This window comes from Dunckerocampus dactyliophorus, chromosome 9, assembly GCF_027744805.1.
Source record: "Dunckerocampus dactyliophorus isolate RoL2022-P2 chromosome 9, RoL_Ddac_1.1, whole genome shotgun sequence".
NCBI lineage: Eukaryota > Metazoa > Chordata > Actinopteri > Syngnathiformes > Syngnathidae > Dunckerocampus > Dunckerocampus dactyliophorus.
Genome location: NC_072827.1, coordinates 14,926,749 through 14,939,486, shown reverse-complemented (window position 1 = coordinate 14,939,486; position 12,738 = coordinate 14,926,749).

The window sequence follows — 12,738 nt, the reverse complement described above, 5'->3', positions numbered from 1 at the left end:
AGTATTTATGATTTTGCCTCTATACACCACCACAACGGATTTGAAATAGATATGACTGAGGTGCCAGCAAATGGCAAAATTCAGCAAGTAATTGATAAGCCCATGAAAATGTGAATTTTTCACACACGGCTCGCTCCTGCCCCTGCAAATCCTCCTGCTAGCTGGACATTGACATTCTTCTCTGATTTTGAATTAGCATTTTGCAATTAAAGTGACTACTGGAATTCTCCAGAACGCTCTTTTTTCAATTGCTGATGGTCACTAGCGATGGAAGAATGATGATCAATAGAACGGATGAATTGGAGTAACGGACTAGCGCGCCGACGTCTGTTGTGGGGCCATCTCCACCTCACTCTGAATTGGCTAGCGATAGGACAAGTCTCCCCTGCGCTGGGTCGTCCCTGCTAGCTGTCAGAGAAGCGGGCTAATTCATACTGCTTGTCTGTTTTGTATTCCAGTAATGACTTATTATCCTATGATAACTTGTGTTCATTTTGCTCCAAGTTTTACAGCGGGATTGTTATACAGCAATCCCTAGTTTATCACAATTAATTGGTTCCAGACCCAGTAGTGATAAGTTAATTTCTGCAAGTAGGATTCCTTATTTATTAATCATTTTCGTAGTTAGGGCATGTAAAACCTGTTTACAGCCTACTAAATACAGTTTTTAACATTATTAGAGCCCTCTCGACATGAAACAACATCCCTATAGTCTCCTTTACACTCACATTAACCAATTTAGTAGTATAATAACACAAAATAAGCCATATAAGACATGAAAAAGACTCGTGCTCGTATGTGTTGCTGTAAATGTGTTCTGGTGCTAAGGGAGCTGAGTAGGGGTGTGGAAAGGAAATGATGTCGGGTGCTCAAAATTGAGTTTTTGTTTGGCGTGGGTTACGGCCGCAACAGTAGCCCATGTTGGGGATTATTGTGCCAATTGTGAAATGCGTCAAACCTGAAATAAAAGCCTGTTGTTCCAGTGATCATGTCTGGTGCTTGTGTGTCTCACCGAACATTACAGAAACATTAATGACACCTAGTGACCAGTGTAAATTATAAATATCATCACAACATATTTGAATGCGTCTTATGAATGCCTTATAGTTGTATTTCAGTTCATTTAGCCATTTTTATGCTTGAAAATGATTAATTTCGGAAAAAAATATGTACAATTTGTTTAAATATGCATATTTTTGACTAATAATAAGCCATATTCAACCATGAAACATTATGATTTAATAATCAATATATTTTGGACTATCTGTGATGGAGTGAAGCAAAGTAAATGCCGTACTAAGACCTAACAGGACTAGTACAGAAACAAAACTTTACAGTACAGAAAATGGACTTTCACTTTTCACTGTACTGCATAGCACTTTTCTACCTTCAAGGTACTCAAAGTACTTTGACACTGTTACCACATTTACCTACTGATGGCATAGCATCAGGTGCAACTGGGAGGGGTCAGTATCTTACCCAAGGATACTTCGACATGGTCACGGACCCTCAGTTTGGGAGATGACCACTCTACCACCTGAGCCATGCCGCTCCTATGATATGATGATTTTACCAGCAAGCCCGATATTATCGGACAGTTAATATGAAGGTGTTTCATACAAATATAGTTTGTATTACCAGGTGTTATCAATCTGCCTTCTTTATACTTCACAGAGTCCAAAGGTAATTCAACATCAGTCAATTTTCTTGATGGTCCTGTGGAAAGCATAGTTACATCCAAAAACATTATGCACTTTTCACAGTTAGGCCGGGTGAGGATAGATGGGTCTGACAGATGACTTCATTCTCCAGACCAGCTATAGGCTAGCTTGTTACACAATAAACTGCACTGGCATCACATCGGTGCTGCAATATGCACAGCTTGTGTGCATCCTCAGGGGCAGTCAGAGATGAGGACATACCAAATGGACTAGAACGTTCCCATTAAGGCAACTTCTCCAAGCGGACTCTGCTCAGATGATTAAAATTCATTCAAAGGTCAAAGTGTGTAACCCATTTGGGGAGGATACGCTGTTTGTTGCTCCTAACAGCCGGATGATGGATTTTGATTTTCTGCATTGCAGATGAGCTCAGTGGTGTCATACCGTCGCCTCAAAGCACTCACTCAGCGCCATCGTCTCATCATTCACTGTGCTGGTCCAGAACCACGCTCCTCATACATTAAAGAAAACCAACTGAACCCCACATGAGCAAGCTCTTGGCAACAGAGGCGAAAAAAACACTTGAACACCCTCGAGACCAGCCATGTCGTCAGAAACCTTGCCTGTGAGGATTATAATTTCGGTTTCATGTCTGTTTAGTAGTTAGAAGTTACAATGCAGTTGTTGATATCTGAAAGACACGCCTGGAGTTTGGACAGCCAATGTCAAAAATGTGTCAAAAAGTGACATTTTTGGCAATTTAATCAATTACTCGCATTTTTTCGCCATTCACTGGTCCCACAAGGTAACATGTTTTTAGCCTTTTTACAAAATTAAAAATATACCGTATATAAAAAATAACAACATGACCTAAGGTAAGCCTAGGAATGAGTCGGATACTTGTTTTAGACGAGTATCCATTACGGATAATGCATTTTTGCTGAGTACGAGCATGAAACGAGTACAGCTCGTCATTATCCGTAATCCGTGATGAAGAGAAACCCTCATCGGGTAACTACTTATGCATTCACTCTTCACGCTCTGTGATTGGCCAGTCACACACAGCGACCGCCCCTCCCTAGACAGACTCGCTACAGAGAGAGGAGCCATGCCTGTCACTCTTTCACACAGAGACACAATACAGGCAGTGACTCTCTGCTTGCTTGGCTCGACTCCAGATATTTTGCTGTATTTCGGTTTGTATGATGAATTTAAAGATAGTTCTTAGGCTATTTAATTGCGTACGCGGTGCATTTGACAAGACAGAGCTGTAAACGGCTCGTGTCTGTCACTGCCGGTGTTTTTTTGTTGTTTTTTTTCCCCTTTCTGCTTGCTTGTAATTTGGCTGGTGATATCAAGTCAGTTGGAAAACTTTGCTCATCACAGTGCTTTTGAGAAAACTATAGTGAAAAAAGCTGACAGATTATTTCTCTGTTTGCCATCACTGGATGTTTGCATGAATCACCAACGTCACACAGATCATGAAAAAATAATTAAATAATAAAGTCTTACAGACCAGTCCAGGGTGTACCCCGCCTGTCGCCCGAAGTCAGCTGGGATAGGCTCCAGCAACCCCGCGACCCTAATGAGGATGAAGCGGTATAGAAAATGGATGGATGGATGGAAGTCTTACAGCTCACATATATAGTACACGTTTTGCTGAATAATAAACAATAAATATAGCAACTTCTGATCAATCCATGTCAATTTCAGACTTAAAATAATGTACCGATTTAATATAGGCATACGCCGTCATCCCTGTCAACCATGTTTTTTTGTTGTTGGCTTTCACCAATTAAATGAACCAGATTCGGTACTGTCATACTCATGTGTGAAGGTGCTGTCAGCTCATTGGTCACAAAGCAGGAAAAGGGCTGGAAATAAGTTTGCCCTAAAATGTTATGTAGCGACCTGATTGTGTTGGGTGTTGTTGAGTTCTTCTGTTATGTGAATGGACTTTGCTTGAGTATGATTCGTGGAGAATGAGGAAGTGTTCTTGTGATTGTGGAGAGAATGGAGAAACGTGTGTGCAAGTTGGAGATATGCGGTGTTGGAAATAAGCACTGCTGTTGAAGTGTTAAGGTTGGATTAAAGTTTAAAAAAAGAGCGTCAGACTCTGTTCATTATTTTTATGGACAGAATTTCTAGGTGCAGCCGGGGCGTTAAGGGAATCCGGCTTGGTGGCTGCAGGATTGGGTCTCAGTTTACAGGTGATGTGGTCCCGCTGACTTCATCGTGATCTTCAACTCTCACTGGCTCGGTTCGTGGCGGACTGTGAAGTGGCTGGGATGAGAATTAGCACCTCCAAGTCCATGGTTCTCGCCCGGAAAAGGGTGGCGTGCCATCTCCGGGTCAAGGGTGAGATCCTGCCCCAAGTGGAGGAGTTTAAGTACCTCTGGGGCATGATGGAATGTGAGATCAACAGGCAGATTGGTGCGCCGTCTGCAGTGATGCGGACTCTGCATCGGTCCGTTGTGGTGAAGAGGGAGCTGAGTCGAAAGGCAAAGCTCTCAATTTACTGGTCAATCTGCGTTCCTACCCTAATCTACGGTCATGAGCTTTGGATAGTGACCGAAAGGACAAGGTCACAGGAACAGGCTGCCGAAATGAGTTTTCTCTTTAGGGTTGGCTAGGCTCTCCCTTACAGGTAAGGTAAGGAGCACTGCCATCTGGGAGAAAACTCGGAGTGAAACCGCTGCTCCTCTGTAGTGAGAGTAGTCGGATGTTGGATGGATGGATGAACTCTGTGTGCCTCTGTCCGGATGCTACAATTATAGAAAGCGCCCTCGGTCACAACCTGCAACAACCTGTCCAGCAAGAAAATGCATAATATCACTTAACTGACAAGCTTGTTATGAAGACTTACTTGTTCATTTCTTACAGCTTAATTATTAACCACGTCCAGCTGTTTAGACAGGACTTCAACACAAAACACAACACAAAACAGGTTAATCACCCTGCACATTTTTGTTTCCCTCCAAGGGCTGAGCCATGTTTTCTGCAGATTTTCAAATTAAGAATCTGGGATGAGATTTGCATCCTACAGTGCTGGATTTGAATAATAGTCTGGATTGAGCTCCACCTAAGGCTGATGTCCATTTTGCCACACATCTGCTGTTCATCAAGACTGGAGTACGATCTTGAATTAATGTAAATTTATTGCCTTGCGAGAATGAGTGCATTGTGTCCTTGAATGCCCCAAAGATTACACAAGGATCCCAGCTGTAATAATGTAGTAAGTACATTCGAATCCATGTGTTGAATGATAGTTATGTGTTGGCATGAGTGACTGGGCTAGATATTATAAAATGTTATTATATGTTTGAATGTTTTATTATCCAGTGTCAAACAGCCAAAACACAGCCCTAACAATTTAATGTATAAATCAAGTTCTATTGACCTTACACACAAGTTCGACAAACGTTCTGAGCTAGACTTTCAGAAAAGAAAACGTGTTATGTCAAAAGTTCTATTGACATTAGATCTCAAATAACACATTTGGTACAGTTTTTTTTTTTGTTTTGAATTTTTCTCCTGTGTACATTCTTAGCTTAGAAGCATTTATTCAAGACAAATCAAGCACATTATTTATAAATATCTCTTACTTCACTTATTTACTTGTACATCTTATGGCCGAGAACTCGGTGGCCGAGTGCAGTGATTCCCAACTCCTTTTCAATGGGTCATGGTTAGGGTTGCCAATCATCCCTTGAAAAACAGAACTGCCCTGCATTTATAACAAAATGACACGTTTGTGTCAAGTAGTACAAAAATTGTTACACGCATATAAAAACACAAAAAAACCCTTAAAAAAACACAGTGTCCTTTGTTTTTTTTGCGAGAGTTGGCAATCCTAGTCACAGGTCTTATTCTTAAAGGGATTTTTTAATGCAGCGGGAGCGTCATCTATCAATACTCCGATACTCTGCTATATGAAACCCGCTGTCATAGAGTAAGACCAGCGTGGCCAACTTGGCGATATTGTCGCTAGATCTGACGACGTTCCAACCCCCCTTGATGACATATTTTCTCAAAAGCGACAAGCGACAAATCTAGCGACTTTTTCTGACGTCGCTGAGGAGTTTTCTAATATGACGAAAGCACGTAGTGTTCTGCATTTTGTGTTCTCACTGAGCAGCGGTGGGTGGTGATGTGGAGCTCTCGGCATCCAAAGTGCAAATGAATTGCTATTAGACGGAAGTACAGTGGAGCGTCCCCACACAGTCACACAGAGTCTGATGCTCTTTTATGACTTCATTCTAACCTTAACACATCAGCAACATTTTCTACATTTAAGTATGCTGGAAAATACACTGTAAATACCATCCATCCATTTTCTATTCCACTTCTCCTCTTTAGGGTCGCAGGGGCATGCTGGAGACTATCCCAGCTGACTTCGGGCGACAGGCGGGGTACACCCTGGACTGGTCACCAGCCATTCGCAGGGTACATATAGACAAACAACCATTCACACTCACATTCATACCTATGGGCAATTTAGAGTCGCCAATTATGGATTTTGGATGTGGTGTGGGAGGAAACCGGAGTACCCGGAGAAAACCCACGCACACATGGGGAAAACATGCAAACTCCTCACAGAAATGCCCAAGGGAGAATCTAATCCAGGTCTTCCCGATCTCCAGGCTGTTACTGTATTGGCCAACATGCTAACCACTAGACCACCGTGCGGCCCCACTGTATACACACAAGTAAATTACATGTCTTTGAACGCAACCCCCCATTGCTCATAATAACACGGTTTAAAATGTGACTCAAATGCTGTGCTACTATTAACGAGACTAGTGTCAGACAAATAGATGTTTAGACTTGTGTGGTATCTTTTAGCTGTTCAAGTGGCATGTGCAGTTCAATGTCTATTTAATTGCCATTTCAGATTTGCCAAAACATTTTTTGTTTTTTTTTTTACTAATAATAGGTCGTATTCAACCAGGACACAGCGATGATTTATTAATGAACTCTTTTTTGAAAAACCATGACATAGTCAAGCCGAGGAAATTGGATTACAGCATATACTTTTCTTTTCTTTTTATATTTCTCCTCGCTCAGCAAATCTGCCCTTCATCTAACAGCAGTAACAACCTTTTGAGTATTGATGCTTTTTTTTTGTTATATGTCTTTGCATTGTGTTACCATCTATTGTCCATCTGATTCAGGGACATAAATACTCTGTACTCCATGTTCATCCAGCATGTTGCATTATTCAACATCTTTGAGGAGAAGAAAGCATGCCTTCTTTGCATTTTCCTTTTTCATAAATTTGAGAAACACATAAAGTGCTCCTTTAATATGTTTTATTTTCTCAATGCATGCAACAACCTTTCTCTCATTTGTGAACTCTGCCAGCTTTTCTGAGGGTTGGAATTCATTAGTGTCAGCCATCACTGCCCCAGAAAGGTAAATATAATTTAAGTTGACATGAAACGTTGAGTGCGACCACCCAGTTTGTAGGGCTGTCTCAGGTTAAAACAAGCTCAGCACAGCAACAATGTTGTTGCTCATGGCAACTCTGTGCACCTTTGAAATGAAACAGCTTAACTGAGGCACTCACAAGACTCACAGGTACTCTGAATGTCTTATTGCTGGTCACTGCAGTAGATGCTGCTTTTAGATACGGTTCAAATTTCACGGCTTCGCTCTATCACGGCTTTTCCAAAATATATCAAGGGTGGTTGAATACAGTCTATATATTAAAATACGCATATTGAAGAAACGGTTTTCAAGCATAAAAATGGCTAAATGAACTAAAATACAAATATGAGATACAATCAAAGACGCTGTGAATGATATGGAGTAGTTGTTTTTGGTTGCTATTCTTGTTTAAATCACACTTGCATGTATACTGGAAAGACAATATATTTAAAAAACACTTTAAAAAAGTGTTTAAAGACTGCTTTAGTGGTGCCCATTCTCTTACGTTCTTTTAAGTTAACATGTGATTAAATTACGTTCTTTTAAGTTAACATGTGATTAAATGAGTTTCACAATTACGACGCGAGATGGGGACATGAATGCACCATGGCAGCGCGGAGCTTGAGAGTTGTTGTCGTAACACGGACCTTGTTTTTGATGTTCAACTAACAGTGTGCGTCTATAAACGTGAGTCACCTGTTTATTTCTCATTCATTCAATGCTAGAAGCTGTTTGCACCGTGATTTTTTATGTGTTGTGTGCCCTAAGCATCCAGCCGCCGAGCTGGTCACGAACTGCTCAGCTAAGTTAGCCTCGTCAGCATTTCCACCAATTTATGATATTGTTAGCAAGCTATTTCAATGTGTTTAGTGCACTGCTGATAGATGAGATGTTATGTTGCTGTGCATTTGTGGATATGTCGAGGGAGGGGCGGTCGCTGTGTATGACTGGCCAATCACAGAGCGTGAAGAGAGAATAGGCCTACATAATGAGGATTTTCCGTCATCATGATTACGGATAATGAGAGCCGTACTCGTTTCATGCTGGTATCCGGCAAAAATGCTGTAACGGATCATCCCTAATGTCTAATATATTGGGTAATACGGGTGTAAAGGTGACTATATATTTCAAAAAGCCATATTTAGGAGGACGTAAACAAATTTTCTATGCTCTAACTACAAAAATATTTATAAATAAAAATCAGATATGGCAAAAATTCACTTATAATGATAGGGTCTGCAACCAATTAACCACGATAAACGAGGGATTACTGTATTCGTGTATAGTTACAATATAAATCTTAATTTGAAATGTTAGTCTTAATTCTTTAGCCTGAAGATGCAGTGAGCAAAATCCATTTGCTTGTCTCGTTACTTATATTGTGTTGTATTACCGCAATTATTATTGCCGGTCCTATTTCAAGTCACTCTGTTTATTTTTATTGTGCGAGTTGCCGGCTGCCATTTACAGTAGACGCCCCTAAACTGTAAATAATCCGTTCCGAGAACCTTTATGTTATAGGAATTTTACGTTATACGAAGCATAAAATACATGTAAATAGCCTAATCCGTTCCAAGATCTTCCCAAACTCACCCCTTTGGCACTTCAAAATATTCAAAGTCCACCAAATATGTTGGGAAAATATAAGAAAACATTAGCATAAACATAGTACAGTAACATTCCAATATAAAATAAGGTAATAAATAAGATTACTGTAAATGAATAAAACTGAAAAACAAAAACAATCCCACCGTTCACGAGATGTCTTGATCAGGAGCGCAAGTGGAGGCAGGAAGGAGGAGGAGGACTAGCCTGAGTCGAAAGGCAACTCAAAGAGTCTAAGAGTCAGCTAGTCTCACAGACAAACGCACACGCACTACACGATAATGCTGTGTGCAAAATTTTAATTTGTAACTTAACTTAATTGTTTAAGTTAGTTTCAGGAGGACTACGAAGAGGAAGGAGGTTGAAGGGACAAGTCTGTCTTTCACACAAACTCACGTACGTGCTGTATAACTCAGCCAATGAGATGAGAGCATAGGCAATGCCCCGATAATCAGCCAGTGAGATGAGAGGGGAGGCGGTGCCTCGAAAATCAGCCAATGAGAGCGTGATGCGTCAGAAGGCGTCACCAAGTGTTAGTCTGAACTTGCACCGATTTGAGGCATTAATAAAGTTGATTGAAAAAAAAAGACTTGCACTGACTTGACGCTTTATGTTATATGGAAATTCTTCTGTAATACGAAGCTAAAACTTTACATAAATTCTTTATGTTCAGTGGAATTTATGTAAAAGGAGGTTTACGTTATGCGAGGTACTACTGTACTTGCAAGCGGAGCAATAATTAATTGACATGTCTTTATTATGCACAAAACATGTCACTGGGGGTGAACGAGCGTGCCGTAAATTTGACGTGTTAGTCTTTGATGAACCGAGAGCAGTGCTAGCTGATGAGCTCATAGCCCGATTTGTCAGCTCGTCAACCAGCGCAGCCCTTTAAGGTGTCAGGGAGTGAGGTTTACTCGTACGGCCATCCCTGCTGGCGTCTGTTACAAATACATGTAAAGTGTCTTAACTTCAGGCCAAATTGTAATCTGACACATCATAAAAATAATTACATCTAATTAGGGAAAACGAACCGCCTGTGATTTGTAAGACAACTGACTGTTGCAAAGTGAAACCCAGTTGAACACCTGCATGCAGCCACTTGCACTTCAATAGACACGCAGGAGAACGATCGGTTAACTGAAATTTTCATCGTCATTGCTAAGAAATTACTTGTCCCTCCTCGGCATCTTAAATTTACAACCGAGAGTGTTGGCTCTTGTTTTTGCAGGCTTAATTACAGACACACGGTAACTCAAACACACACGCACGCATACCACAAATCTGGCAGCAGGTATTTAGGTGGGACAAAAAAAAAAAAATCCTTTGTTAGCATCTAAAGTTTGGGTTTCCACTCAGTTGCAGTCTTTTGGTCTTCTGTTCAAATGTAATGAAACACTAATCCAAGTCATCATAACACTAACAGATGACACGTCTTAACACACCGAGACTGGCGTAGAGGTCTTTTGGACACAGAAGCAGTGACCAGAAACACTCAAAAAAGGCTTATCCCTTAAAAAATTGGCTCGGAATTGAAAGAATACAATATACTACAGCAGCTCAAACAACAGAGACTGAACTGGCGCACATGGAGGATGACAGACAACAAGTAAAACTATTGAGAAATGAGGCAAGACCAGCGTATGTTTTGTTTTCATCCATTCCATACTTCATTTGCTCTAAAATACGTTTCTTCTCTTCAGTCTCCTTCTTGAGAGTTTCCCTCTTTCAGGTCCTTAATGTAAAGGACGCAGTGCGGCGTTTCCCTCCTTCAGATCTTTGTTCTGATGTTATTACTTGGATCCTTGAAGGTGATTGTCTTTTTTATTTTGGTTTACTGATTGTCTTTTTAAATCATCGAAAGCGTTGTTTTGATTGTCCATAAAATCTTGAAGTTGCTTTTTATTCTTTGTTCATCACTGAGCGTTGTTCTTTCTTTCGGTTAGTTGTCTCCTTCCGTGATTCATTCTTCTCCTTCTTGAGATGTGTCATATACCTCTGCTGCTGTTTTTTCTCATTCGACATCTGTCAAATTTCCAAAATTTCCATCAAATTAATCACAGTTTTCAAATCATTAATAAATTAATCATGATTAATCACCATTTGCAATATACAGCTTATCCCATTTTTACTGTATTTTATGAACAAAGAGATAAATGAACAAAAAGATAAATGACAGGACACCATTACACTAGGTCCCCAACTTACGAACACAATTGGTTCCAGACGACCGTTCTTAAGTCGAATTGTTCTTAAGTAGGGGAAAAGTAGTATTACCAATGATATAGGTACTACATGTACGTGTATACATATACAGTATATGCGTATGTATGTAAATATGAGTTTGAATGCAGTAGTAATATTAAAAGAGGATAATCAATGAAAAAAACAATAATAAAAATGATATAATAATACGTAATGATAAATGTTATTGAAGATAAATGAAGAAGAGTGGTCGAGCATACGTCTTTGTGGTGGAGGAGGAGGAGATATTGAAAAAAAGGACAAATGGTCGTCGTGGTTAGACTCTTCTAAAAGAGGTAGTGTTCTATGGGTGGTGTAGAATTAAGCAGGCCTATTAACTCTTCATAAACTTTAATCACACGCTCTGTCCGGGTTGTCCAATTTAGCTTTCCATTTAGCTTTACAATGTAGCTCCCCAGCGTCTAACGCTTCCTCTGTTGGTCTCATTAGCTCTAAGGCTGCATTAGCAGTGTCACAGTGCCCTCTACTGGTCAAGCATGTACAGTAGCAGTATAAATACAGATTGAGCGACTGACTACAAGGCAAAATCAAATAAAATACAGACCAGTCGGCTCGTGTTCGTATCCGCGAATGTTCGCTAGTCGGATGTTCGTAAGTTGGGGACCTAGTGTATATATATATATTTGAATGTATTAACAGCTCCAAATGAACTGAAAGTTTAACTCGAGCTAAAAGATACCACACATGTCTGAAAATCTATGTGCCCAACACTAGTCTCTTTAATAGTAGCGCAACATTTGAATCACATTTTAACCATGTTATTACAAGCCATGACGAGTTGCGTTCAAAGACACCACGTAACTTAAGTTGAATTGTCGATGTGTTTTCTGGGATTTCCGAGTAAACATAAATGCATCAAATTGTACTTCCGCAGTAAGAGTTATGCTAGAGAGAAGAATATAGAGTGTCCGTGAATGCATCTCAGGGTAGTCTAGTGACAATGACGAAGTGTCATTCCGAGGAGGACTCGAGACATGTTTGTGAGTTGGAGACATGTATGTTGTTGGAATTGCACTGCTGTTGATGTGTTCAGGTCAGAATAAAGTTATAAAAGAGCATCAGACTCTGTGGGGACACTGCCCTATGCTTCCATTTGCCGTCATAACAGAGGTGTGGCTTGACATGATGCGCATGCGTTAATTATGCAAAGAAAGGTAACGTAATTAATTAAATAAGTTATTTACCACCGTTAATGTGCCACTTTTGCGCATACTCTCGCTTTGTGCATGTCTTTCTGAAGTTCATGCAGTTCTATTTGCATGCCTGCAGTCTCTTTTTTGATTGCCTGATTCTCGTTTTGCGTGGCTGCAAACTCATTTCGATGTCCGTTCTGCCGTTGTAACCATTGACACCTATTTCCATGATTCGGATATTTTGCCCATTATGAGCATCCTGAAGGTGCCATATGATTTCATTTGTTCCTCATCCATCGTCTCGCATAACTCTGTTTCCGAGTTTCTTCTGTCTCCTCGGACTCTTCCTCCAGGGCGGAACATCCAAGGCCAGAAGGTTGTTCCATATTATTCATGTGTTTATTTCAATAAATCCATACCTCACGGAAGACACTGTGACGGTGTCAACAAGCAAGCCTGTCATTGTGGTTCATAATTGCATATCAATATGCTGATTAGACAGCATGATTATTGCACAGGTCTGCCTAAGGCAGGCCACAATAAAAGGCCACTACAAAAATGTTCAGTTTTACTGTATTGGGAGAGTTTAACAAAACCAGTCAGTATCTGGTGTGACTGTCATTTGCCTCATGCAGTTAAACGCA